Consider the following 27,175-nt stretch of genomic DNA (forward strand, 5'->3'; position numbering starts at 1 on the left):
CCTTTGAAGGTAAGTACTATTTTTGTGTTTTTATTGAACACTTGGAAGAGGCCTAAGCTTGGGAAGGGAACCTGAGAGGCCCTTTGAAGGTAAGTACTATTTTGTGGTGGTTTTTCTTGGACACGTGGAAGAGGCCTAAGCTGGGGAAGGGAACCTGAGAGGCCCTTTGACTGTAAGTACTATTTTGTGGTGGTTTTTCTTGGACACGTGGAAGAGGCCTAAGCTGGGAAGGGAACCTGAGAGGCCCTTTGAAGGTAAGTACTATTTTGTGGTGGTTTTTCTTGGACACGTGGAAGAGGCCTAAGCCTGGGAAGGGAACCTGAGAGGCCCTTTGAAGGTAAGTACTATTTTTGTGTTTTTATTGAACACTTGGAAGAGGCCTAAGCTTGGGAAGGGAACCTGAGAGGCCCTTTGAAGGTAAGTACTATTTTTGTGTTTTTATTGAACACTTGGAAGAGGCCTAAGCTTGGGAAGGGAACCTGAGAGGCCCTTTGAAGGTAAGTACTATTTTGTGGTGGTTTTTCTTGGACACGTGGAAGAGGCCTAACCTGGGAAGGGAACCTGAGAGGCCCTTCGAAGGTAAGTAATATTTTGTGGTGGTTTTTCTTGGACACGTGGAAGAGGCCTAAGCTTGGGAAGGTAACCTGAGAGGCCCTTTGAAGGTAAGTACTATTTTGTGGTGGTTTTTCTTGGACACGTGGAAGAGGCCTAAGCTGGGAAGGGAACCTGAGAGGCCCTTTGAAGATAAGTACTATTTTGTGGTTTTCTTGGACACGTGGAAGAGGCCTAAGCCTGGGGAAGGGAACCTGAGAGGCCCATTGAAGGTAAGTACTATTTTGTGGTTTTCTTGGACACGTTGAAGAGGCCTAAGCCTGGGAAGGGAACCTGAGAGGCCCATTGAAGGTAAGTACTATTTTGTGGTGGTTTTTCTTGGACACGTGGAAGAGGCCTAAGCCTGGGGAAGGGAACCTGAGAGGCGCATTGAAGGTAAGTACTATTTTGTGGTTTTCTTGGACACGTGAAAGAGGCCTAAGCCTGGGGAAGGGAACCTGAGAGGCCCTTTGAAGGTAAGTACTATTTTGTGTTTTTATTGAACACTTGGAAGAGGCCTAAGCTTGGGAAGGGAACCTGAGAGGCCCTTTGAAGGTAAGTACTATTTTGTGGTGGTTTTTCTTGGACACGTGGAAGAGGCCTAAGCTTGGGAAGGGAACCTGAGAGGCCCTTTGAAGGTAAGTACTATTTTTGTGTTTTTATTGAACACTTGGAAGAGGCCTAAGCTTGGGAAGGGAACCTGAGAGGCCCTTTGAAGGTAAGTACTATTTTGTGGTGGTTTTTCTTGGACACGTGGAAGAGGCCTAAGCTGGGGAATGGAACCTGAGAGGCCCTTTGAAGGTAAGTACTATTTTGTGGTGGTTTTTCTTGGACACGTGGAAGAAGCCTAAGCTGGGAAGGGAACCTGAGAGGCCCTTTGAAGGTAAGTACTATTTTTGTGTTTTTATTGAACACTTGGAAGAGGCCTAAGCTTGGGAAGGGAACCTGAGAGGCCCTTTGAAGGTAAGTACTATTTTGTGGTGGTTTTTCTTGGACACGTGGAAGAGGCCTAAGCTGGGAAGGGAGCCTGAGAGGCCCTTTGAAGGTAAGGACTATTTTGTGGTGGTTTTTCTTGGACACGTGGAAGAGGCCTAAGCCTGGGGAAGGGAACCTGAGAGGCCCTTTGAAGGTTAGTACTATTTTTGTGTTTTTATTGCACACTTGGAAGAGGCCTAAGCTTGGGAAGGGAACCTGAGAGGCCCTTTGAAGGTAAGTACTATTTTGTGGTGGTTTTTCTTGGACACGTGGAAGAGGCCTAAGCTGGGAAGGGAACCTGAGAGGCCCTTTGAAGGTAAATACTATTTTGTGGTTTTCTTTGACACGTGGAAGAGGCCTAAGCCTGGGGAAGGGAACCTGAGAGGCCCATTGAAGGTAAGTACTATTTTGTGGTTTTCTTGGACACGTGGAAGAGGCTTAAGCCTGGGAAGGGAACCTGAGAGGCCCATTGAAGGTAAGTACTATTTTGTGGTTTTCTTGGACATGTGGAAGAGGCCTAAGACTGGGGAAGGGAACCTGAGAGGCCCTTTGAAGGTAAGTACTATTTTGTGGTTTTCTTGGACACGTGGAAGAGGCCTAAGCTTGGGAAGGGATCCTGAGAGGCCCTTTGAAGGTAAGTACTATTTTGTGTTTTTATTGAACACTTGGAAGAGGCCTAAGCTTGGGAAGGGAACCTGAGAGGCCCTTTGAAGGTAAGTACTATTTTTGTGTTTTTATTGAACACTTGGAAGAGGCCTAAGCTTGGGAAGGGAACCTGAGAGGCCCTTTGAAGGTAAGTACTATTTTGTGGTGGTTTTTCTTGGACACGTGGAAGAGGCCTAAGCTGGGGAAGGGAACCTGAGAGGCCCTTTGAAGGTAAGTACTATTTTGTGGTGGTTTTTCTTGGACACGTGGAAGAGGCCTAAGCTGGGAAGGGAACCTGAGAGGCCCTTTGAAGGTAAGTACTATTTTGTGGTGGTTTTTCTTGGACAAGTGGAAGAGTCCTAAGCTGGGGAAGGGAACCTGAGAGGCCCTTTGAAGGTAAGTACTATTTTGTGGTGGTTTTTCTTGGACACGTGGAAGAGGCCTAAGCTTGGGAAGGGAACCTGAGAGGCCCTTTGAAGGTAAGTACTATTTTTGTGTTTTTATTGAACACTTGGAAGAGGCCTAAGCTTGGGAAGGGAACCTGAGAGGCCCTTTGAAGGTAAGTACTATTTTGTGGTGGTTTTTCTTGGACACGTGGAAGAGGCCTAAGCTGGGGAAGGGAACCTGAGAGGCCCTTTGACTGTAAGTACTATTTTGTGGTGGTTTTTCTTGGACACATGGAAGAGGCCTAAGCTGGGAAGGGAACCTGAGAGGCCCTTTGAAGGTAAGTACTATTTTGTGGTGGTTTTTCTTGGACACGTGGAAGAGGCCTAAGCCTGGGAAGGGAACCTGAGAGGCCCTTTGAAGGTAAGTACTATTTTTGTGTTTTTATTGAACACTTGGAAGAGGCCTAAGCTTGGGAAGGGAACCTGAGAGGCCCTTTGAAGGTAAGTACTATTTTGTGGTGGTTTTTCTTGGACACGTGGAAGAGGCCTAACCTGGGAAGGGGACCTGAGAGGCCCTTCGAAGGTAAGTAATATTTTGTGGTGGTTTTTCTTGGACACGTGGAAGAGGCCTAAGCTTGGGAAGGTAACCTGAGAGGCCCTTTGAAGGTAAGTACTATTTTGTGGTAGTTTTTCTTGGAGGAGGTGGAAGAGGCCTAAGATGGGAAGGGAACCTGAGAGGCCCTTTGAAGGTAAGTACTATTTTGTGGTTTTCTTGGACACGTGGAAGAGGCCGAAGCCTGGGGAAGGGAACCTGAGAGGCCCATTGAAGGTAATTACTATTTTGTGGTTTTCTTGGACACGTGGAAGAGGCCTAAGCCTGGGAAGGGAACCTGAGAGGCCCATTGAAGGTAAGTACTATTTTGTGGTGGTTTTTCTTGGACACGTGGAAGAGGCCTAAGACTGGGGAAGGGAACCTGAGAGGCCCATTGAAGGTAAGTACTATTTTGTGGTTTTCTTGGACACGTGGAAGAGGCCTAAGCCTGGGGAAGGGAACCTGAGAGGCCCTTTGAAGGTAAGTACTATTTTGTGGTGGTTTTTCTTGGACACGTGGAAGAGGCCTAGCCTGGGAAGGGAACCTGAGAGGCCCTTTGAAGGTAAGTACTATTTTGTGGTGGTTTTTCTTGGACACGTGGAAGAGGCCTAACCTGGGAAGGGAACCTGACAGGCCCTTTGAAGGTATGTACTATTTTGTGGTGGTTTTTCTCGGACACGTGGAAGAGGCCTAAGCTTGGGAAGGGAACCTGAGAGGCCCTTTGAAGGTAAGTACTATTTTGTGTTTTTATTGAACACTTGGAAGAGGCCTAAGCTTGGGAAGGGAACCTGAGAGGCCCTTTGAAGGTAAGTACTATTTTGTGGTGGTTTTTCTTGGACACGTGGAAGAGGCCTAAGCTGGGGAAGGGAACCTGAGAGGCCCTTTGAAGGTAAGCACTATTTTGTGGTGGTTTTTCTTGGACACGTGGAAGAGGCCTAAGCTGGGAAGGGAACCTGAGAGGCCCTTTGAAGGTAAGTACTATTTTGTGGTGGTTTTTCTTGGACACGTGGAAGAGGCCTAAGCTGGGGAAGGGAACCTGAGAGGCCCTTTGAAGGTAAGTACTATTTTGTGGTGGTTTTTCTTGGACACGTGGAAGAGGCCTAAGCTTGAGAAGGGAACCTGAGAGGCACTTTGAAGGTAAGTACTATTTTTGTGTTTTTATTGAACACTTGGAAGAGGCCTAAGCTTGGGAAGGGAACCTGAGAGGCCCTTTGAAGGTAAGTACTATTTTGTGGTGGTTTTTCTTGGACACGTGGAAGAGGCCTAAGCTGGGGAAGGGAACCTGAGAGGCCCTTTGAAGGTAAGTACTATTTTGTGGTGGTTTTTCTTGGACACGTGGAAGAGGCCTAAGCTGGGAAGGGAACCTGAGAGGCCCTTTGAAGGTAAGTGTTATTTTGTGGTGGTTTTTCTTGGACACGTGGAAGAGGCCTAAGCCTGGGAAGGGAACCTGAGAGACCCTTTGAAGGTAAGTACTATTTTGTGGTGGTTTTTCTTGGACACGTTGAAGAGGCCTAAGCCTGGGGAAGGGAACCTGAGAGGTCCTTTGAAGGTAAGTACTATTTTGTGGTTTTCTTGGACACTTGGAAGAGGCCTAAGCTTGGGAAGGGAACCTGAGAGGCCCATTGAAGGTAAGTACTATTTTGTGGTGGTTTTTCTTGGACACGTGGAAGAGGCCTAAGCTGGGAAGGGAACCTGAGAGGCCCTTTGAAGGTAAGTACTATTTTGTGGTGGTTTTTCTTGGACACGTGGAAGAGGCCTAAGCCTGGGGAAGGGAATCTGAGAGGCCCTTTGAAGGTAAGTACTATTTTTGTGTTTTTATTGAACACTTGGAAGAGGCCTAAGCTTGGGAAGGGAACCTGAGAGGCCCTTTGAAGGTAAGTACTATTTTGTGGTGGTTTTTCTTGGACACGTGGAAGAGGCATAAGCTTGGGAAGGGAACCTGAGAGGCCCTTTGAAGGTAAGTACTATTTTGTGGTGGTTTTTCTTGGACACGTGGAAGAGGCCTAAGCTGGGAAGGGAACCTGAGAGGCCCTTTGAAGGTAAGTACTATTTTGTGGTTTTATTGGACACGTGGAAGAGGCCTAAGCCTGGGGAAGGGAACCTGAGAGGCCCATTGAAGGTAAGTACTATTTTGTGGTTTTCTTGGACACGTGGAAGAGGCCTAAGCCTGGGAAGGGAACCTGAGAGGCCCATTGAAGGTAAGTACTATTTTGTGGTGGTTTTTCTTGGACACGTGGAAGAGGCCTAAGCCTGGGGAAGGGAACCTGAGAGGCCCTTTGAAGGTAAGTACTATTTTGTGTTTTTATTGAACACTTGGAAGAGGCCTAAGCTTGGGAAGGGAACCTGAGAGGCCCTTTGAAGGTAAGTACTATTTTGTGGTGGTTTTTCTTGGACACGTGGAAGAGGCCTAAGCTTGGGAAGGGAAACTGAGAGGCCCTTTGAAGGTAAGTACTATTTTTGTGTTTTTATTGAACACTTGGAAGAGGCCTAAGCTTGGGAAGGGAACCTGAGAGGCCCTTTGAAGGTAAGTACTATTTTGTGGTGGTTTTTCTTGGAAACGTGGAAGAGGCCTAAGCTTGGGAAGGGAACCTGAGAGGCCCTTTGAAGGTAAGTACTATTTTTGTGTTTTTACTGAACACTTGGAAGAGGCCTAAGCTTGGGAAGGGAACCTGAGAGGCCCTTTGAAGGTAAGTACTATTTTGTGGTGGTTTTTCTTGGACACGTGGAAGAGGCCTAAGCTGGGAAGGGAACCTGAGAGGCCCTTTGAAGGTAAGTACTATTTTGTGGTGGTTTTTCTTGGAAACGTGGAAGAGGCCTAAGCTTGGGAAGGGAACCTGAGAGGCCCTTTGAAGGTAAGTACTATTTTTGTGTTTTTATTGAACACTTGGAAGAGGCCTAAGCTTGGGAAGGGAACCTGAGAGGCCCTTTGAAGGTAAGTACTATTTTGTGGTTTTCTTGGACACGTGGAAGAGGCCTAAGCCTGGAGAAGGGAACCTGAGAAGCCCTTTGAAGGTAAGTACTATTTTGTGGTTTTCTTGGACACTTGGAAGAGGCCTAAGCCTGGGGAAGGGAACCTGAGAGGCCCTTTGAAGGTAAGTACTATTTTGTGGTTTTCTTGAACACTTGGAAGAGGCCTAAGCTTGGGAAGGGAACCTGAGAGGCCCATTGAAGGTAAGTACTATTTTGTGGTTTTCTTGGACACGTGGAAGAGGCTTAAGCCTGGGAAGGGAACCTGAGAGGCCCATTGAAGGTAAGTACTATTTTGTGGTTTTCTTGGACACGTGGAAGAGGCCTAAGACTGGGGAAGGGAACCTGAGAGGCCCTTTGAAGGTAAGTACTATTTTGTGGTTTTCTTGGACACGTGGAAGAGGCCTAAGCTTGGGAAGGGATCCTGAGAGACCCTTTGAAGGTAAGTACTATTTTGTGTTTTTATTGAACACTTGGAAGAGGCCTAAGCTTGGGAAGGGAACCTGAGAGGCCCTTTGAAGGTAAGTACTATTTTTGTGTTTTTATTGAACACTTGGAAGAGGCCTAAGCTTGGGAAGGGAACCTGAGAGGCCCTTTGAAGGTAAGTACTATTTTGTGGTGGTTTTTCTTGGACACGTGGAAGAGGCCTAAGCTGGGGAAGGGAACCTGAGAGGCCCTTTGAAGGTAAGTACTATTTTGTGGTGGTTTTTCTTGGACACGTGGAAGAGGCCTAAGCTGGGAAGGGAACCTGAGAGGCCCTTTGAAGGTAAGTACTATTTTGTGGTGGTTTTTCTTGGACACGTGGAAGAGTCCTAAGCTGGGGAAGGGAACCTGAGAGGCCCTTTGAAGGTAAGTACTATTTTGTGGTGGTTTTTCTTGGACACGTGGAAGAGGCCTAAGCTTGGGAAGGGAACCTGAGAGGCCCTTTGAAGGTAAGTACTATTTTTGTGTTTTTATTGAACACTTGGAAGAGGCCTAAGCTTGAGAAGGGAACCTGAGAGGCCCTTTGAAGGTAAGTACTATTTTGTGGTGGTTTTTCTTGGACACATGGAAGAGGCCTAAGCTGGGAAGGGAACCTGAGAGGCCCTTTGAAGGTAAGTACTATTTTGTGGTGGTTTTTCTTGGACACGTGGAAGAGGCCTAAGCCTGGGAAGGGAACCTGAGAGGCCCTTTGAAGGTAAGTACTATTTTTGTGTTTTTATTGAACACTTGGAAGAGGCCTAAGCTTGGGAAGGGAACCTGAGAGGCCCTTTGAAGGTAAGTACTATTTTGTGGTGCTTTTTCTTGGACACGTGGAAGAGGCCTAAGCTGGGAAGGGAACCTGAGAGGCCCTTTGAAGGTAAGTACTATTTTGTGGTGGTTTTTCTTGGACACGTGGAAGAGGCCTAAGCCTGGGGAAGGGAACCTGAGAGGCCCTTTGAAGGTAAGTACTATTTTTGTGTTTTTATTGAACACTTGGAAGAGGCCTAAGCTTGGGAAGGGAACCTGAGAGGCCCTTTGAAGGTAAGTACTATTTTTGTGTTTTTATTGAACACTTGGAAGAGGCCTAAGCTTGGGAAGGGAACCTGAGAGGCCCTTTGAAGGTAAGTACTATTTTGTGGTGGTTTTTCTTGGACACGTGGAAGAGGCCTAAGCTGGGAAGGGAGCCTGAGAGGCCCTTTGAAGGTAAGGACTATTTTGTGGTGGTTTTTCTTGGACACGTGGAAGAGGCCTAAGCCTGGGGAAGGGAACCTGAGAGGCCCTTTGAAGGTTAGTACTATTTTTGTGTTTTTATTGCACACTTGGAAGAGGCCTAAGCTTGGGAAGGGAACCTGAGAGGCCCTTTGAAGGTAAGTACTATTTTGTGGTGGTTTTTCTTGGACACGTGGAAGAGGCCTAAGCTGGGAAGGGAACCTGAGAGGCCCTTTGAAGGTAAATACTATTTTGTGGTTTTCTTGGACACGTGGAAGAGGCCTAAGCCTGGGGAAGGGAACCTGAGAGGCCCATTGAAGGTAAGTACTATTTTGTGGTTTTCTTGGACACGTGGAAGAGGCTTAAGCCTGGGAAGGGAACCTGAGAGGCCCATTGAAGGTAAGTACTATTTTGTGGTTTTCTTGGACACGTGGAAGAGGCCTAAGACTGGGGAAGGGAACCTGAGAGGCCCTTTGAAGGTAAGTACTATTTTGTGGTTTTCTTGGACACGTGGAAGAGGCCTAAGCTTGGGAAGGGATCCTGAGAGGCCCTTTGAAGGTAAGTACTATTTTGTGTTTTTATTGAACACTTGGAAGAGGCCTAAGCTTGGGAAGGGAACCTGAGAGGCCCTTTGAAGGTAAGTACTATTTTTGTGTTTTTATTGAACACTTGGAAGAGGCCTAAGCTTGGGAAGGGAACCTGAGAGGCCCTTTGAAGGTAAGTACTATTTTGTGGTGGTTTTTCTTGGACACGTGGAAGAGGCCTAAGCTGGGGAAGGGAACCTGAGAGGCCCTTTGAAGGTAAGTACTATTTTGTGGTGGTTTTTCTTGGACACGTGGAAGAGGCCTAAGCTGGGAAGGGAACCTGAGAGGCCCTTTGAAGGTAAGTACTATTTTGTGGTGGTTTTTCTTGGACACGTGGAAGAGTCCTAAGCTGGGGAAGGGAACCTGAGAGGCCCTTTGAAGGTAAGTACTATTTTGTGGTGGTTTTTCTTGGACACGTGGAAGAGGCCTAAGCTTGGGAAGGGAACCTGAGAGGCCCTTTGAAGGTAAGTACTATTTTTGTGTTTTTATTGAACACTTGGAAGAGGCCTAAGCTTGGGAAGGGAACCTGAGAGGCCCTTTGAAGGTAAGTACTATTTTGTGGTGGTTTTTCTTGGACACGTGGAAGAGGCCTAAGCTGGGGAAGGGAACCTGAGAGGCCCTTTGACTGTAAGTACTATTTTGTGGTGGTTTTTCTTGGACACATGGAAGAGGCCTAAGCTGGGAAGGGAACCTGAGAGGCCCTTTGAAGGTAAGTACTATTTTGTGGTGGTTTTTCTTGGACACGTGCAAGAGGCCTAAGCCTGGGAAGGGAACCTGAGAGGCCCTTTGAAGGTAAGTACTATTTTTGTGTTTTTATTGAACACTTGGAAGAGGCCTAAGCTTGGGAAGGGAACCTGAGAGGCCCTTTGAAGGTAAGTACTATTTTGTGGTGGTTTTTCTTGGACACGTGGAAGAAGCCTAACCTGGGAAGGGAACCTGAGAGGCCCTTCGAAGGTAAGTAATATTTTGTGGTGGTTTTTCTTGGACACGTGGAAGAGGCCTAAGCTTGGGAAGGTAACCTGAGAGGCCCTTTGAAGGTAAGTACTATTTTGTGGTAGTTTTTCTTGGAGGAGGTGGAAGAGGCCTAAGATGGGAAGGGAACCTGAGAGGCCCTTTGAAGGTAAGTACTATTTTGTGGTTTTCTTGGACACGTGGAAGAGGCAGAAGCCTGGGGAAGGGAACCTGAGAGGCCCATTGAAGGTAATTACTATTTTGTGGTTTTCTTGGACACGTGGAAGAGGCCTAAGCCTGGGAAGGGAACCTGAGAGGCCCATTGAAGGTAAGTACTATTTTGTGGTGGTTTTTCTTGGACACGTGGAAGAGGCCTAAGACTGGGGAAGGGAACCTGAGAGGCCCATTGAAGGTAAGTACTATTTTGTGGTTTTCTTGGACACGTGGAAGAGGCCTAAGCCTGGGGAAGGGAACCTGAGAGGCCCTTTGAAGGTAAGTACTATTTTGTGGTGGTTTTTCTTGGACACGTGGAAGAGGCCTAACCTGGGAAGGGAACCTGAGAGGCCCTTTGAAGGTAAGTACTATTTTGTGGTGGTTTTTCTTGGACACGTGGAAGAGGCCTAACCTGGGAAGGGAACCTGAGAGGCCCTTTGAAGGTAAGTACTATTTTGTGGTGGTTTTTCTCGGACACGTGGAAGAGGCCTAAGCTTGGGAAGGGAACCTGAGAGGCCCTTTGAAGGTAAGTACTATTTTGTGTTTTTATTGAACACTTGGAAGAGGCCTAAGCTTGGGAAGGGAACCTGAGAGGCCCTTTGAAGGTAAGTACTATTTTGTGGTGGTTTTTCTTGGACACGTGGAAGAGGCCTAAGCTGGGGAAGGGAACCTGAGAGGCCCTTTGAAGGTAAGCACTATTTTGTGGTGGTTTTTCTTGGACACGTGGAAGAGGCCTAAGCTGGGAAGGGAACCTGAGAGGCCCTTTGAAGGTAAGTACTATTTTGTGGTGGTTTTTCTTGGACACGTGGAAGAGGCCTAAGCTGGGGAAGGGAACCTGAGAGGCCCTTTGAAGGTAAGTACTATTTTGTGGTGGTTTTTCTTGGACACGTGGAAGAGGCCTAAGCTTGAGAAGGGAACCTGAGAGGCCCTTTGAAGGTAAGTACTATTTTTGTGTTTTTATTGAACACTTGGAAGAGGCCTAAGCTTGGGAAGGGAACCTGAGAGGCCCTTTGAAGGTAAGTACTATTTTGTGGTGGTTTTTCTTGGACACGTGGAAGAGGCCTAAGCTGGGGAAGGGAACCTGAGAGGCCCTTTGAAGGTAAGTACTATTTTGTGGTGGTTTTTCTTGGACACGTGGAAGAGGCCTAAGCTGGGAAGGGAACCTGAGAGGCCCTTTGAAGGTAAGTGCTATTTTGTGGTGGTTTTTCTTGGACACGTGGAAGAGGCCTAAGCCTGGGAAGGGAACCTGAGAGACCCTTTGAAGGTAAGTACTATTTTGTGGTGGTTTTTCTTGGACACGTTGAAGAGGCCTAAGCCTGGGGAAGGGAACCTGAGAGGTTCTTTGAAGGTAAGTACTATTTTGTGGTTTTCTTGGACACTTGGAAGAGGCCTAAGCTTGGGAAGGGAACCTGAGAGGCCCATTGAAGGTAAGTACTATTTTGTGGTGGTTTTTCTTGGACACGTGGAAGAGGCCTAAGCTGGGAAGGGAACCTGAGAGGCCCTTTGAAGGTAAGTACTATTTTGTGGTGGTTTTTCTTGGACACGTGGAAGAGGCCTAAGCCTGGGGAAGGGAATCTGAGAGGCCCTTTGAAGGTAAGTACTATTTTTGTGTTTTTATTGAACACTTGGAAGAGGCCTAAGCTTGGGAAGGGAACCTGAGAGGCCCTTTGAAGGTAAGTACTATTTTGTGGTGGTTTTTCTTGGACACGTGGAAGAGGCCTAAGCTTGGGAAGGGAACCTGAGAGGCCCTTTGAAGGTAAGTACTATTTTGTGGTGGTTTTTCTTGGACACGTGGAAGAGGCCTAAGCTGGGAAGGGAACCTGAGAGGCCCTTTGAAGGTAAGTACTATTTTGTGGTTTTATTGGACACGTGGAAGAGGCCTAAGCCTGGGGAAGGGAACCTGAGAGGCCCATTGAAGGTAAGTACTATTTTGTGGTTTTCTTGGACACGTGGAAGAGGCCTAAGCCTGGGAAGGGAACCTGAGAGGCCCATTGAAGGTAAGTACTATTTTGTGGTGGTTTTTCTTGGACACGTGGAAGAGGCCTAAGCCTGGGGAAGGGAACCTGAGAGGCCCTTTGAAGGTAAGTACTATTTTGTGTTTTTATTGAACACTTGGAAGAGGCCTAAGCTTGGGAAGGGAACCTGAGAGGCCCTTTGAAGGTAAGTACTATTTTGTGGTGGTTTTTCTTGGACACGTGGAAGAGGCCTAAGCTTGGGAAGGGAAACTGAGAGGCCCTTTGAAGGTAAGTACTATTTTTGTGTTTTTATTGAACACTTGGAAGAGGCCTAAGCTTGGGAAGGGAACCTGAGAGGCCCTTTGAAGGTAAGTACTATTTTGTGGTGGTTTTTCTTGGAAACGTGGAAGAGGCCTAAGCTTGGGAAGGGAACCTGAGAGGCCCTTTGAAGGTAAGTACTATTTTTGTGTTTTTATTGAACACTTGGAAGAGGCCTAAGCTTGGGAAGGGAACCTGAGAGGCCCTTTGAAGGTAAGTACTATTTTGTGGTGGTTTTTCTTGGACACGTTGAAGAGGCCTAAGCTGGGAAGGGAACCTGAGAGGCCCTTTGAAGGTAAGTACTATTTTGTGGTGGTTTTTCTTGGAAACGTGGAAGAGGCCTAAGCTTGGGAAGGGAACCTGAGAGGCCCTTTGAAGGTAAGTACTATTTTTGTGTTTTTATTGAACACTTGGAAGAGGCCTAAGCTTGGGAAGGGAACCTGAGAGGCCCTTTGAAGGTAAGTACTATTTTGTGGTTTTCTTGGACACGTGGAAGAGGCCTAAGCCTGGAGAAGGGAACCTGAGAAGCCCTTTGAAGGTAAGTACTATTTTGTGGTTTTCTTGGACACTTGGAAGAGGCCTAAGCCTGGGGAAGGGAACCTGAGAGGCCCTTTGAAGGTAAGTACTATTTTGTGGTTTTCTTGAACACTTGGAAGAGGCCTAAGCTTGGGAAGGGAACCTGAGAGGCCCATTGAAGGTAAGTACTATTTTGTGGTTTTCTTGGACACGTGGAAGAGGCTTAAGCCTGGGAAGGGAACCTGAGAGGCCCATTGAAGGTAAGTACTATTTTGTGGTTTTCTTGGACACGTGGAAGAGGCCTAAGACTGGGGAAGGGAACCTGAGAGGCCCTTTGAAGGTAAGTACTATTTTGTGGTTTTCTTGGACACGTGGAAGAGGCCTAAGCTTGGGAAGGGATCCTGAGAGGCCCTTTGAAGGTAAGTACTATTTTGTGTTTTTATTGAACACTTGGAAGAGGCCTAAGCTTGGGAAGGGAACCTGAGAGGCCCTTTGAAGGTAAGTACTATTTTTGTGTTTTTATTGAACACTTGGAAGAGGCCTAAGCTTGGGAAGGGAACCTGAGAGGCCCTTTGAAGGTAAGTACTATTTTGTGGTGGTTTTTCTTGGACACGTGGAAGAGGCCTAAGCTGGGGAAGGGAACCTGAGAGGCCCTTTGAAGGTAAGTACTATTTTGTGGTGGTTTTTCTTGGACACGTGGAAGAGGCCTAAGCTGGGAAGGGAACCTGAGAGGCCCTTTGAAGGTAAGTACTATTTTGTGGTGGTTTTTCTTGGACACGTGGAAGAGTCCTAAGCTGGAGAAGGGAACCTGAGAGGCCCTTTGAAGGTAAGTACTATTTTGTGGTGGTTTTTCTTGGACACGTGAAAGAGGCCTAAGCTTGGGAAGGGAACCTGAGAGGCCCTTTGAAGGTAAGTACTATTTTTGTGTTTTTATTGAACACTTGGAAGAGGCCTAAGCTTGGGAAGGGAACCTGAGAGGCCCTTTGAAGGTAAATACTATTTTGTGGTGGTTTTTCTTGGACACGTGGAAGAGGCCTAAGCTGGGGAAGGGAACCTGAGAGGCCCTTTGACTGTAAGTACTATTTTGTGGTGGTTTTTCTTGGACACATGGAAGAGGCCTAAGCTGGGAAGGGAACCTGAGAGGCCCTTTGAAGGTAAGTACTATTTTTGTGTTTTTATTGAACACTTGGAAGAGGCCTAAGCTTGGGAAGGGAACCTGAGAGGCCCTTTGAAGGTAAGTACTATTTTGTGGTGCTTTTTCTTGGACACGTGGAAGAGGCCTAAGCTGGGAAGGGAACCTGAGAGGCCCTTTGAAGGTAAGTACTATTTTGTGGTGGTTTTTCTTGGACACGTGGAAGAGGCCTAAGCCTGGGGAAGGGAACCTGAGAGGCCCTTTGAAGGTAAGTACTATTTTTGTGTTTTTATTGAACACTTGGAAGAGGCCTAAGCTTGGGAAGGGAACCTGAGAGGCCCTTTGAAGGTAAGTACTATTTTGTGGTGGTTTTTCTTGGACACGTGGAAGAGGCCTAACCTGGGAAGGGAACCTGAGAGGCCCTTCGAAGGTAAGTAATATTTTGTGGTGGTTTTTCTTGGACACGTGGAAGAGGCCTAAGCTTGGGAAGGTAACCTGAGAGGCCCTTTGAAGGTAAGTACTATTTTGTGGTAGTTTTTCTTGGAGGAGGTGGAAGAGGCCTAAGATGGGAAGGGAACCTGAGAGGCCCTTTGAAGGTAAGTACTATTTTGTGGTTTTCTTGGACACGTGGAAGAGGCCGAAGCCTGGGGAAGGGAACCTGAGAGGCCCATTGAAGGTAATTACTATTTTGTGGTTTTCTTGGACACGTGGAAGAGGCCTAAGCCTGGGAAGGGAACCTGAGAGGCCCATTGAAGGTAAGTACTATTTTGTGGTGGTTTTTCTTGGACACGTGGAAGAGGCCTAAGACTGGGGAAGGGAACCTGAGAGGCCCATTGAAGGTAAGTACTATTTTGTGGTTTTCTTGGACACGTGGAAGAGGCCTAAGCCTGGGGAAGGGAACCTGAGAGGCCCTTTGAAGGTAAGTACTATTTTGTGGTGGTTTTTCTTGGACACGTGGAAGAGGCCTAACCTGGGAAGGGAACCTGAGAGGCCCTTTGAAGGTAAGTACTATTTTGTGGTGGTTTTTCTTGGACACGTGGAAGAGGCCTAACCTGGGAAGGGAACCTGAGAGGCCCTTTGAAGGTAAGTACTATTTTGTGGTGGTTTTTCTCGGACACGTGGAAGAGGCCTAAGCTTGGGAAGGGAACCTGAGAGGCCCTTTGAAGGTAAGTACTATTTTGTGTTTTTATTGAACACTTGGAAGAGGCCTAAGCTTGGGAAGGGAACCTGAGAGGCCCTTTGAAGGTAAGTACTATTTTGTGGTGGTTTTTCTTGGACACGTGGAAGAGGCCTAAGCTGGGGAAGGGAACCTGAGAGGTCCTTTGAAGGTAAGCACTATTTTGTGGTGGTTTTTCTTGGACACGTGGAAGAGGCCTAAGCTGGGAAGGGAACCTGAGAGGCCCTTTGAAGGTAAGTACTATTTTGTGGTGGTTTTTCTTGGACACGTGGAAGAGGCATAAGCTTGGGAAGGGAACCTGAGAGGCCCTTTGAAGGTAAGTACTATTTTGTGGTGGTTTTTCTTGGACACGTGGAAGAGGCCTAAGCTGGGAAGGGAACCTGAGAGGCCCTTTGAAGGTAAGTACTATTTTGTGGTTTTATTGGACACGTGGAAGAGGCCTAAGCCTGGGGAAGGGAACCTGAGAGGCCCATTGAAGGTAAGTACTATTTTGTGGTTTTCTTGGACACGTGGAAGAGGCCTAAGCCTGGGAAGGGAACCTGAGAGGCCCATTGAAGGTAAGTACTATTTTGTGGTGGTTTTTCTTGGACACGTGGAAGAGGCCTAAGCCTGGGGAAGGGAACCTGAGAGGCCCTTTGAAGGTAAGTACTATTTTGTGTTTTTATTGAACACTTGGAAGAGGCCTAAGCTTGGGAAGGGAACCTGAGAGGCCCTTTGAAGGTAAGTACTATTTTGTGGTGGTTTTTCTTGGACACGTGGAAGAGGCCTAAGCTTGGGAAGGGAAACTGAGAGGCCCTTTGAAGGTAAGTACTATTTTTGTGTTTTTATTGAACACTTGGAAGAGGCCTAAGCTTGGGAAGGGAACCTGAGAGGCCCTTTGAAGGTAAGTACTATTTTGTGGTGGTTTTTCTTGGAAACGTGGAAGAGGCCTAAGCTTGGGAAGGGAACCTGAGAGGCCCTTTGAAGGTAAGTACTATTTTTGTGTTTTTATTGAACACTTGGAAGAGGCCTAAGCTTGGGAAGGGAACCTGAGAGGCCCTTTGAAGGTAAGTACTATTTTGTGGTGGTTTTTCTTGGACACGTGGAAGAGGCCTAAGCTGGGAAGGGAACCTGAGAGGCCCTTTGAAGGTAAGTACTATTTTGTGGTGGTTTTTCTTGGAAACGTGGAAGAGGCCTAAGCTTGGGAAGGGAACCTGAGAGGCCCTTTGAAGGTAAGTACTATTTTTGTGTTTTTATTGAACACTTGGAAGAGGCCTAAGCTTGGGAAGGGAACCTGAGAGGCCCTTTGAAGGTAAGTACTATTTTGTGGTTTTCTTGGACACGTGGAAGAGGCCTAAGCCTGGAGAAGGGAACCTGAGAAGCCCTTTGAAGGTAAGTACTATTTTGTGGTTTTCTTGGACACTTGGAAGAGGCCTAAGCCTGGGGAAGGGAACCTGAGAGGCCCTTTGAAGGTAAGTACTATTTTGTGGTTTTCTTGAACACTTGGAAGAGGCCTAAGCTTGGGAAGGGAACCTGAGAGGCCCATTGAAGGTAAGTACTATTTTGTGGTTTTCTTGGACACGTGGAAGAGGCTTAAGCCTGGGAAGGGAACCTGAGAGGCCCATTGAAGGTAAGTACTATTTTGTGGTTTTCTTGGACACGTGGAAGAGGCCTAAGACTGGGGAAGGGAACCTGAGAGGCCCTTTGAAGGTAAGTACTATTTTGTGGTTTTCTTGGACACGTGGAAGAGGCCTAAGCTTGGGAAGGGATCCTGAGAGACCCTTTGAAGGTAAGTACTATTTTGTGTTTTTATTGAACACTTGGAAGAGGCCTAAGCTTGGGAAGGGAACCTGAGAGGCCCTTTGAAGGTAAGTACTATTTTTGTGTTTTTATTGAACACTTGGAAGAGGCCTAAGCTTGGGAAGGGAACCTGAGAGGCCCTTTGAAGGTAAGTACTATTTTGTGGTGGTTTTTCTTGGACACGTGGAAGAGGCCTAAGCTGGGGAAGGGAACCTGAGAGGCCCTTTGAAGGTAAGTACTATTTTGTGGTGGTTTTTCTTGGACACGTGGAAGAGGCCTAAGCTGGGAAGGGAACCTGAGAGGCCCTTTGAAGGTAAGTACTATTTTGTGGTGGTTTTTCTTGGACACGTGGAAGAGTCCTAAGCTGGGGAAGGGAACCTGAGAGGCCCTTTGAAGGTAAGTACTATTTTGTGGTGGTTTTTCTTGGACACGTGGAAGAGGCCTAAGCTTGGGAAGGGAACCTGAGAGGCCCTTTGAAGGTAAGTACTATTTTTGTGTTTTTATTGAACACTTGGAAGAGGCCTAAGCTTGAGAAGGGAACCTGAGAGGCCCTTTGAAGGTAAGTACTATTTTGTGGTGGTTTTTCTTGGACACATGGAAGAGGCCTAAGCTGGGAAGGGAACCTGAGAGGCCCTTTGAAGGTAAGTACTATTTTGTGGTGGTTTTTCTTGGACACGTGGAAGAGGCCTAAGCCTGGGAAGGGAACCTGAGAGGCCCTTTGAAGGTAAGTACTATTTTTGTGTTTTTATTGAACACTTGGAAGAGGCCTAAGCTTGGGAAGGGAACCTGAGAGGCCCTTTGAAGGTAAGTACTATTTTGTGGTGCTTTTTCTTGGACACGTGGAAGAGGCCTAAGCTGGGAAGGGAACCTGAGAGGCCCTTTGAAGGTAAGTACTATTTTGTGGTGGTTTTTCTTGGACACGTGGAAGAGGCCTAAGCCTGGGGAAGGGAACCTGAGAGGCCCTTTGAAGGTAAGTACTATTTTTGTGTTTTTATTGAACACTTGGAAGAGGCCTAAGCTTGGGAAGGGAACCTGAGAGGCCCTTTGAAGGTAAGTACTATTTTTGTGTTTTTATTGAACACTTGGAAGAGGCCTAAGCTTGGGAAGGGAACCTGAGAGGCCCTTTGAAGGTAAGTACTATTTTGTGGTGGTTTTTCTTGGACACGTGGAAGAGGCCTAAGCTGGGAAGGGAGCCTGAGAGGCCCTTTGAAGGTAAGGACTATTTTGTGGTGGTTTTTCTTGGACACGTGGAAGAGGCCTAAGCCTGGGGAAGGGAACCTGAGAGGCCCTTTGAAGGTTAGTACTATTTTTGTGTTTTTATTGCACACTTGGAAGAGGCCTAAGCTTGGGAAGGGAACCTGAGAGGCCCTTTGAAGGTAAGTACTATTTTGTGGTGGTTTTTCTTGGACACGTGGAAGAGGCCTAAGCTGGGAAGGGAACCTGAGAGGCCCTTTGAAGGTAAATACTATTTTGTGGTTTTCTTGGACACGTGGAAGAGGCCTAAGCCTGGGGAAGGGAACCTGAGAGGCCCATTGAAGGTAAGTACTATTTTGTGGTTTTCTTGGACACGTGGAAGAGGCTTAAGCCTGGGAAGGGAACCTGAGAGGCCCATTGAAGGTAAGTACTATTTTGTGGTTTTCTTGGACACGTGGAAGAGGCCTAAGACTGGGGAAGGGAACCTGAGAGGCCCTTTGAAGGTAAGTACTATTTTGTGGTTTTCTTGGACACGTGGAAGAGGCCTAAGCTTGGGAAGGGATCCTGAGAGGCCCTTTGAAGGTAAGTACTATTTTGTGTTTTTATTGAACACTTGGAAGAGGCCTAAGCTTGGGAAGGGAACCTGAGAGGCCCTTTGAAGGTAAGTACTATTTTTGTGTTTTTATTGAACACTTGGAAGAGGCCTAAGCTTGGGAAGGGAACCTGAGAGGCCCTTTGAAGGTAAGTACTATTTTGTGGTGGTTTTTCTTGGACACGTGGAAGAGGCCTAAGCTGGGGAAGGGAACCTGAGAGGCCCTTTGAAGGTAAGTACTATTTTGTGGTGGTTTTTCTTGGACACGTGGAAGAGGCCTAAGCTGGGAAGGGAACCTGAGAGGCCCTTTGAAGGTAAGTACTATTTTGTGGTGGTTTTTCTTGGACACGTGGAAGAGTCCTAAGCTGGGGAAGGGAACCTGAGAGGCCCTTTGAAGGTAAGTACTATTTTGTGGTGGTTTTTCTTGGACACGTGGAAGAGGCCTAAGCTTGGGAAGGGAACCTGAGAGGCCCTTTGAAGGTAAGTACTATTTTTGTGTTTTTATTGAACACTTGGAAGAGGCCTAAGCTTGGGAAGGGAACCTGAGAGGCCCTTTGAAGGTAAGTACTATTTTGTGGTGGTTTTTCTTGGACACGTGGAAGAGGCCTAAGCTGGGGAAGGGAACCTGAGAGGCCCTTTGACTGTAAGTACTATTTTGTGGTGGTTTTTCTTGGACACATGGAAGAGGCCTAAGCTGGGAAGGGAACCTGAGAGGCCCTTTGAAGGTAAGTACTATTTTGTGGTGGTTTTTCTTGGACACGTGCAAGAGGCCTAAGCCTGGGAAGGGAACCTGAGAGGCCCTTTGAAGGTAAGTACTATTTTTGTGTTTTTATTGAACACTTGGAAGAGGCCTAAGCTTGGGAAGGGAACCTGAGAGGCCCTTTGAAGGTAAGTACTATTTTGTGGTGGTTTTTCTTGGACACGTGGAAGAAGCCTAACCTGGGAAGGGAACCTGAGAGGCCCTTCGAAGGTAAGTAATATTTTGTGGTGGTTTTTCTTGGACACGTGGAAGAGGCCTAAGCTTGGGAAGGTAACCTGAGAGGCCCTTTGAAGGTAAGTACTATTTTGTGGTAGTTTTTCTTGGAGGAGGTGGAAGAGGCCTAAGATGGGAAGGGAACCTGAGAGGCCCTTTGAAGGTAAGTACTATTTTGTGGTTTTCTTGGACACGTGGAAGAGGCAGAAGCCTGGGGAAGGGAACCTGAGAGGCCCATTGAAGGTAATTACTATTTTGTGGTTTTCTTGGACACGTGGAAGAGGCCTAAGCCTGGGAAGGGAACCTGAGAGGCCCATTGAAGGTAAGTACTATTTTGTGGTGGTTTTTCTTGGACACGTGGAAGAGGCCTAAGACTGGGGAAGGGAACCTGAGAGGCCCATTGAAGGTAAGTACTATTTTGTGGTTTTCTTGGACACGTGGAAGAGGCCTAAGCCTGGGGAAGGGAACCTGAGAGGCCCTTTGAAGGTAAGTACTATTTTGTGGTGGTTTTTCTTGGACACGTGGAAGAGGCCTAACCTGGGAAGGGAACCTGAGAGGCCCTTTGAAGGTAAGTACTATTTTGTGGTGGTTTTTCTTGGACACGTGGAAGAGGCCTAACCTGGGAAGGGAACCTGAGAGGCCCTTTGAAGGTAAGTACTATTTTGTGGTGGTTTTTCTCGGACACGTGGAAGAGGCCTAAGCTTGGGAAGGGAACCTGAGAGGCCCTTTGAAGGTAAGTACTATTTTGTGTTTTTATTGAACACTTGGAAGAGGCCTAAGCTTGGGAAGGGAACCTGAGAGGCCCTTTGAAGGTAAGTACTATTTTGTGGTGGTTTTTCTTGGACACGTGGAAGAGGCCTAAGCTGGGGAAGGGAACCTGAGAGGCCCTTTGAAGGTAAGCACTATTTTGTGGTGGTTTTTCTTGGACACGTGGAAGAGGCCTAAGCTGGGAAGGGAACCTGAGAGGCCCTTTGAAGGTAAGTACTATTTTGTGGTGGTTTTTCTTGGACACGTGGAAGAGGCCTAAGCTGGGGAAGGGAACCTGAGAGGCCCTTTGAAGGTAAGTACTATTTTGTGGTGGTTTTTCTTGGACACGTGGAAGAGGCCTAAGCTTGAGAAGGGAACCTGAGAGGCCCTTTGAAGGTAAGTACTATTTTTGTGTTTTTATTGAACACTTGGAAGAGGCCTAAGCTTGGGAAGGGAACCTGAGAGGCCCTTTGAAGGTAAGTACTATTTTGTGGTGGTTTTTCTTGGACACGTGGAAGAGGCCTAAGCTGGGGAAGGGAACCTGAGAGGCCCTTTGAAGGTAAGTACTATTTTGTGGTGGTTTTTCTTGGACACGTGGAAGAGGCCTAAGCTGGGAAGGGAACCTGAGAGGCCCTTTGAAGGTAAGTGCTATTTTGTGGTGGTTTTTCTTGGACACGTGGAAGAGGCCTAAGCCTGGGAAGGGAACCTGAGAGACCCTTTGAAGGTAAGTACTATTTTGTGGTGGTTTTTCTTGGACACGTTGAAGAGGCCTAAGCCTGGGGAAGGGAACCTGAGAGGTCCTTTGAAGGTAAGTACTATTTTGTGGTTTTCTTGGACACTTGGAAGAGGCCTAAGCTTGGGAAGGGAACCTGAGAGGCCCATTGAAGGTAAGTACTATTTTGTGGTGGTTTTTCTTGGACACGTGGAAGAGGCCTAAGCTGGGAAGGGAACCTGAGAGGCCCTTTGAAGGTAAGTACTATTTTGTGGTGGTTTTTCTTGGACACGTGGAAGAGGCCTAAGCCTGGGGAAGGGAATCTGAGAGGCCCTTTGAAGGTAAGTACTATTTTTGTGTTTTTATTGAACACTTGGAAGAGGCCTAAGCTTGGGAAGGGAACCTGAGAGGCCCTTTGAAGGTAAGTACTATTTTGTGGTGGTTTTTCTTGGACACGTGGAAGAGGCCTAAGCTTGGGAAGGGAACCTGAGAGGCCCTTTGAAGGTAAGTACTATTTTGTGGTGGTTTTTCTTGGACACGTGGAAGAGGCCTAAGCTGGGAAGGGAACCTGAGAGGCCCTTTGAAGGTAAGTACTATTTTGTGGTTTTATTGGACACGTGGAAGAGGCCTAAGCCTGGGGAAGGGAACCTGAGAGGCCCATTGAAGGTAAGTACTATTTTGTGGTTTTCTTGGACACGTGGAAGAGGCCTAAGCCTGGGAAGGGAACCTGAGAGGCCCATTGAAGGTAAGTACTATTTTGTGGTGGTTTTTCTTGGACACGTGGAAGAGGCCTAAGCCTGGGGAAGGGAACCTGAGAGGCCCTTTGAAGGTAAGTACTATTTTGTGTTTTTATTGAACACTTGGAAGAGGCCTAAGCTTGGGAAGGGAACCTGAGAGGCCCTTTGAAGGTAAGTACTATTTTGTGGTGGTTTTTCTTGGACACGTGGAAGAGGCCTAAGCTTGGGAAGGGAAACTGAGAGGCCCTTTGAAGGTAAGTACTATTTTTGTGTTTTTATTGAACACTTGGAAGAGGCCTAAGCTTGGGAAGGGAACCTGAGAGGCCCTTTGAAGGTAAGTACTATTTTGTGGTGGTTTTTCTTGGAAACGTGGAAGAGGCCTAAGCTTGGGAAGGGAACCTGAGAGGCCCTTTGAAGGTAAGTACTATTTTTGTGTTTTTATTGAACACTTGGAAGAGGCCTAAGCTTGGGAAGGGAACCTGAGAGGCCCTTTGAAGGTAAGTACTATTTTGTGGTGGTTTTTCTTGGACACGTTGAAGAGGCCTAAGCTGGGAAGGGAACCTGAGAGGCCCTTTGAAGGTAAGTACTATTTTGTGGTGGTTTTTCTTGGAAACGTGGAAGAGGCCTAAGCTTGGGAAGGGAACCTGAGAGGCCCTTTGAAGGTAAGTACTATTTTTGTGTTTTTATTGAACACTTGGAAGAGGCCTAAGCTTGGGAAGGGAACCTGAGAGGCCCTTTGAAGGTAAGTACTATTTTGTGGTTTTCTTGGACACGTGGAAGAGGCCTAAGCCTGGAGAAGGGAACCTGAGAAGCCCTTTGAAGGTAAGTACTATTTTGTGGTTTTCTTGGACACTTGGAAGAGGCCTAAGCCTGGGGAAGGGAACCTGAGAGGCCCTTTGAAGGTAAGTACTATTTTGTGGTTTTCTTGAACACTTGGAAGAGGCCTAAGCTTGGGAAGGGAACCTGAGAGGCCCATTGAAGGTAAGTACTATTTTGTGGTTTTCTTGGACACGTGGAAGAGGCTTAAGCCTGGGAAGGGAACCTGAGAGGCCCATTGAAGGTAAGTACTATTTTGTGGTTTTCTTGGACACGTGGAAGAGGCCTAAGACTGGGGAAGGGAACCTGAGAGGCCCTTTGAAGGTAAGTACTATTTTGTGGTTTTCTTGGACACGTGGAAGAGGCCTAAGCTTGGGAAGGGATCCTGAGAGGCCCTTTGAAGGTAAGTACTATTTTGTGTTTTTATTGAACACTTGGAAGAGGCCTAAGCTTGGGAAGGGAACCTGAGAGGCCCTTTGAAGGTAAGTACTATTTTTGTGTTTTTATTGAACACTTGGAAGAGGCCTAAGCTTGGGAAGGGAACCTGAGAGGCCCTTTGAAGGTAAGTACTATTTTGTGGTGGTTTTTCTTGGACACGTGGAAGAGGCCTAAGCTGGGGAAGGGAACCTGAGAGGCCCTTTGAAGGTAAGTACTATTTTGTGGTGGTTTTTCTTGGACACGTGGAAGAGGCCTAAGCTGGGAAGGGAACCTGAGAGGCCCTTTGAAGGTAAGTACTATTTTGTGGTGGTTTTTCTTGGACACGTGGAAGAGTCCTAAGCTGGAGAAGGGAACCTGAGAGGCCCTTTGAAGGTAAGTACTATTTTGTGGTGGTTTTTCTTGGACACGTGAAAGAGGCCTAAGCTTGGGAAGGGAACCTGAGAGGCCCTTTGAAGGTAAGTACTATTTTTGTGTTTTTATTGAACACTTGGAAGAGGCCTAAGCTTGGGAAGGGAACCTGAGAGGCCCTTTGAAGGTAAATACTATTTTGTGGTGGTTTTTCTTGGACACGTGGAAGAGGCCTAAGCTGGGGAAGGGAACCTGAGAGGCCCTTTGACTGTAAGTACTATTTTGTGGTGGTTTTTCTTGGACACATGGAAGAGGCCTAAGCTGGGAAGGGAACCTGAGAGGCCCTTTGAAGGTAAGTACTATTTTTGTGTTTTTATTGAACACTTGGAAGAGGCCTAAGCTTGGGAAGGGAACCTGAGAGGCCCTTTGAAGGTAAGTACTATTTTGTGGTGCTTTTTCTTGGACACGTGGAAGAGGCCTAAGCTGGGAAGGGAACCTGAGAGGCCCTTTGAAGGTAAGTACTATTTTGTGGTGGTTTTTCTTGGACACGTGGAAGAGGCCTAAGCCTGGGGAAGGGAACCTGAGAGGCCCTTTGAAGGTAAGTACTATTTTTGTGTTTTTATTGAACACTTGGAAGAGGCCTAAGCTTGGGAAGGGAACCTGAGAGGCCCTTTGAAGGTAAGTACTATTTTGTGGTGGTTTTTCTTGGACACGTGGAAGAGGCCTAACCTGGGAAGGGAACCTGAGAGGCCCTTCGAAGGTAAGTAATATTTTGTGGTGGTTTTTCTTGGACACGTGGAAGAGGCCTAAGCTTGGGAAGGTAACCTGAGAGGCCCTTTGAAGGTAAGTACTATTTTGTGGTAGTTTTTCTTGGAGGAGGTGGAAGAGGCCTAAGATGGGAAGGGAACCTGAGAGGCCCTTTGAAGGTAAGTACTATTTTGTGGTTTTCTTGGACACGTGGAAGAGGCCGAAGCCTGGGGAAGGGAACCTGAGAGGCCCATTGAAGGTAATTACTATTTTGTGGTTTTCTTGGACACGTGGAAGAGGCCTAAGCCTGGGAAGGGAACCTGAGAGGCCCATTGAAGGTAAGTACTATTTTGTGGTGGTTTTTCTTGGACACGTGGAAGAGGCCTAAGACTGGGGAAGGGAACCTGAGAGGCCCATTGAAGGTAAGTACTATTTTGTGGTTTTCTTGGACACGTGGAAGAGGCCTAAGCCTGGGGAAGGGAACCTGAGAGGCCCTTTGAAGGTAAGTACTATTTTGTGGTGGTTTTTCTTGGACACGTGGAAGAGGCCTAACCTGGGAAGGGAACCTGAGAGGCCCTTTGAAGGTAAGTACTATTTTGTGGTGGTTTTTCTTGGACACGTGGAAGAGGCCTAACCTGGGAAGGGAACCTGAGAGGCCCTTTGAAGGTAAGTACTATTTTGTGGTGGTTTTTCTCGGACACGTGGAAGAGGCCTAAGCTTGGGAAGGGAACCTGAGAGGCCCTTTGAAGGTAAGTACTATTTTGTGTTTTTATTGAACACTTGGAAGAGGCCTAAGCTTGGGAAGGGAACCTGAGAGGCCCTTTGAAGGTAAGTACTATTTTGTGGTGGTTTTTCTTGGACACGTGGAAGAGGCCTAAGCTGGGGAAGGGAACCTGAGAGGTCCTTTGAAGGTAAGCACTATTTTGTGGTGGTTTTTCTTGGACACGTGGAAGAGGCCTAAGCTGGGAAGGGAACCTGAGAGGCCCTTTGAAGGTAAGTACTATTTTGTGGTGGTTTTTCTTGGACACGTGGAAGAGGCCTAAGCTGGGGAAGGGAACCTGAGAGGCCCTTTGAAGGTAAGTACTATTTTGTGGTGGTTTTTCTTGGACACGTGGAAGAGGCCTAAGCTTGAGAAGGGAACCTGAGAGGCCCTTTGAAGGTAAGTACTATTTTTGTGTTTTTATTGAACACTTGGAAGAGGCCTAAGCTTGGGAAGGGAACCTGAGAGGCCCTTTGAAGGTAAGTACTATTTTGTGGTGGTTTTTCTTGGACACGTGGAAGAGGCCTAAGCTGGGGAAGGGAACCTGAGAGGCCCTTTGAAGGTAAGTACTATTTTGTGGTGGTTTTTCTTGGACACGTGGAAGAGGCCTAACCTGGGAAGGGAACCTGAGAGGCCCTTTGAAGGTAAGTACTATTTTGTGGTGGTTTTTCTTGGACACGTGGAAGAGGCCTAACCTGGGAAGGGAACCTGAGAGGCCCTTTGAAGGTAAGTACTATTTTGTGGTGGTTTTTCTCGGACACGTGGAAGAGGCCTAAGCTTGGGAAGGGAACCTGAGAGGCCCTTTGAAGGTAAGTACTATTTTGTGTTTTTATTGAACACTTGGAAGAGGCCTAAGCTTGGGAAGGGAACCTGAGAGGCCCTTTGAAGGTAAGTACTATTTTGTGGTGGTTTTTCTTGGACACGTGGAAGAGGCCTAAGCTGGGGAAGGGAACCTGAGAGGCCCTTTGAAGGTAAGCACTATTTTGTGGTGGTTTTTCTTGGACACGTGGAAGAGGCCTAAGCTGGGAAGGGAACCTGAGAGGCCCTTTGAAGGTAAGTACTATTTTGTGGTGGTTTTTCTTGGACACGTGGAAGAGGCCTAAGCTGGGGAAGGGAACCTGAGAGGCCCTTTGAAGGTAAGTACTATTTTGTGGTGGTTTTTCTTGGACACGTGGAAGAGGCCTAAGCTTGAGAAGGGAACCTGAGAGGCCCTTTGAAGGTAAGTACTATTTTTGTGTTTTTATTGAACACTTGGAAGAGGCCTAAGCTTGGGAAGGGAACCTGAGAGGCCCTTTGAAGGTAAGTACTATTTTGTGGTGGTTTTTCTTGGACACGTGGAAGAGGCCTAAGCTGGGGAAGGGAACCTGAGAGGCCCTTTGAAGGTAAGTACTATTTTGTGGTGGTTTTTCTTGGACACGTGGAAGAGGCCTAAGCTGGGAAGGGAACCTGAGAGGCCCTTTGAAGGTAAGTGCTATTTTGTGGTGGTTTTTCTTGGACACGTGGAAGAGGCCTAAGCCTGGGAAGGGAACCTGAGAGACCCTTTGAAGGTAAGTACTATTTTGTGGTGGTTTTTCTTGGACACGTTGAAGAGGCCTAAGCCTGGGGAAGGGAACCTGAGAGGTCCTTTGAAGGTAAGTACTATTTTGTGGTTTTCTTGGACACTTGGAAGAGGCCTAAGCTTGGGAAGGGAACCTGAGAGGCCCATTGAAGGTAAGTACTATTTTGTGGTGGTTTTTCTTGGACACGTGGAAGAGGCCTAAGCTGGGAAGGGAACCTGAGAGGCCCTTTGAAGGTAAGTACTATTTTGTGGTGGTTTTTCTTGGACACGTGGAAGAGGCCTAAGCCTGGGGAAGGGAATCTGAGAGGCCCTTTGAAGGTAAGTACTATTTTTGTGTTTTTATTGAACACTTGGAAGAGGCCTAAGCTTGGGAAGGGAACCTGAGAGGCCCTTTGAAGGTAAGTACTATTTTGTGGTGGTTTTTCTTGGACACGTGGAAGAGGCCTAAGCTTGGGAAGGGAACCTGAGAGGCCCTTTGAAGGTAAGTACTATTTTGTGGTGGTTTTTCTTGGACACGTGGAAGAGGCCTAAGCTGGGAAGGGAACCTGAGAGGCCCTTTGAAGGTAAGTACTATTTTGTGGTTTTATTGGACACGTGGAAGAGGCCTAAGCCTGGGGAAGGGAACCTGAGAGGCCCATTGAAGGTAAGTACTATTTTGTGGTTTTCTTGGACACGTGGAAGAGGCCTAAGCCTGGGAAGGGAACCTGAGAGGCACATTGAAGGTAAGTACTATTTTGTGGTGGTTTTTCTTGGACACGTGGAAGAGGCCTAAGCCTGGGGAAGGGAACCTGAGAGGCCCTTTGAAGGTAAGTACTATTTTGTGTTTTTATTGAACACTTGGAAGAGGCCTAAGCTTGGGAAGGGAACCTGAGAGGCCCTTTGAAGGTAAGTACTATTTTGTGGTGGTTTTTCTTGGACACGTGGAAGAGGCCTAAGCTTGGGAAGGGAAACTGAGAGGCCCTTTGAAGGTAAGTACTATTTTTGTGTTTTTATTGAACACTTGGAAGAGGCCTAAGCTTGGGAAGGGAACCTGAGAGGCCCTTTGAAGGTAAGTACTATTTTGTGGTGGTTTTTCTTGGAAACGTGGAAGAGGCCTAAGCT

This window comes from Ambystoma mexicanum, chromosome 6p (genome assembly GCF_040938575.1).
Source record: "Ambystoma mexicanum isolate Mex_15411 chromosome 6p, UKY_AmexF1_1, whole genome shotgun sequence".
NCBI lineage: Eukaryota > Metazoa > Chordata > Amphibia > Caudata > Ambystomatidae > Ambystoma > Ambystoma mexicanum.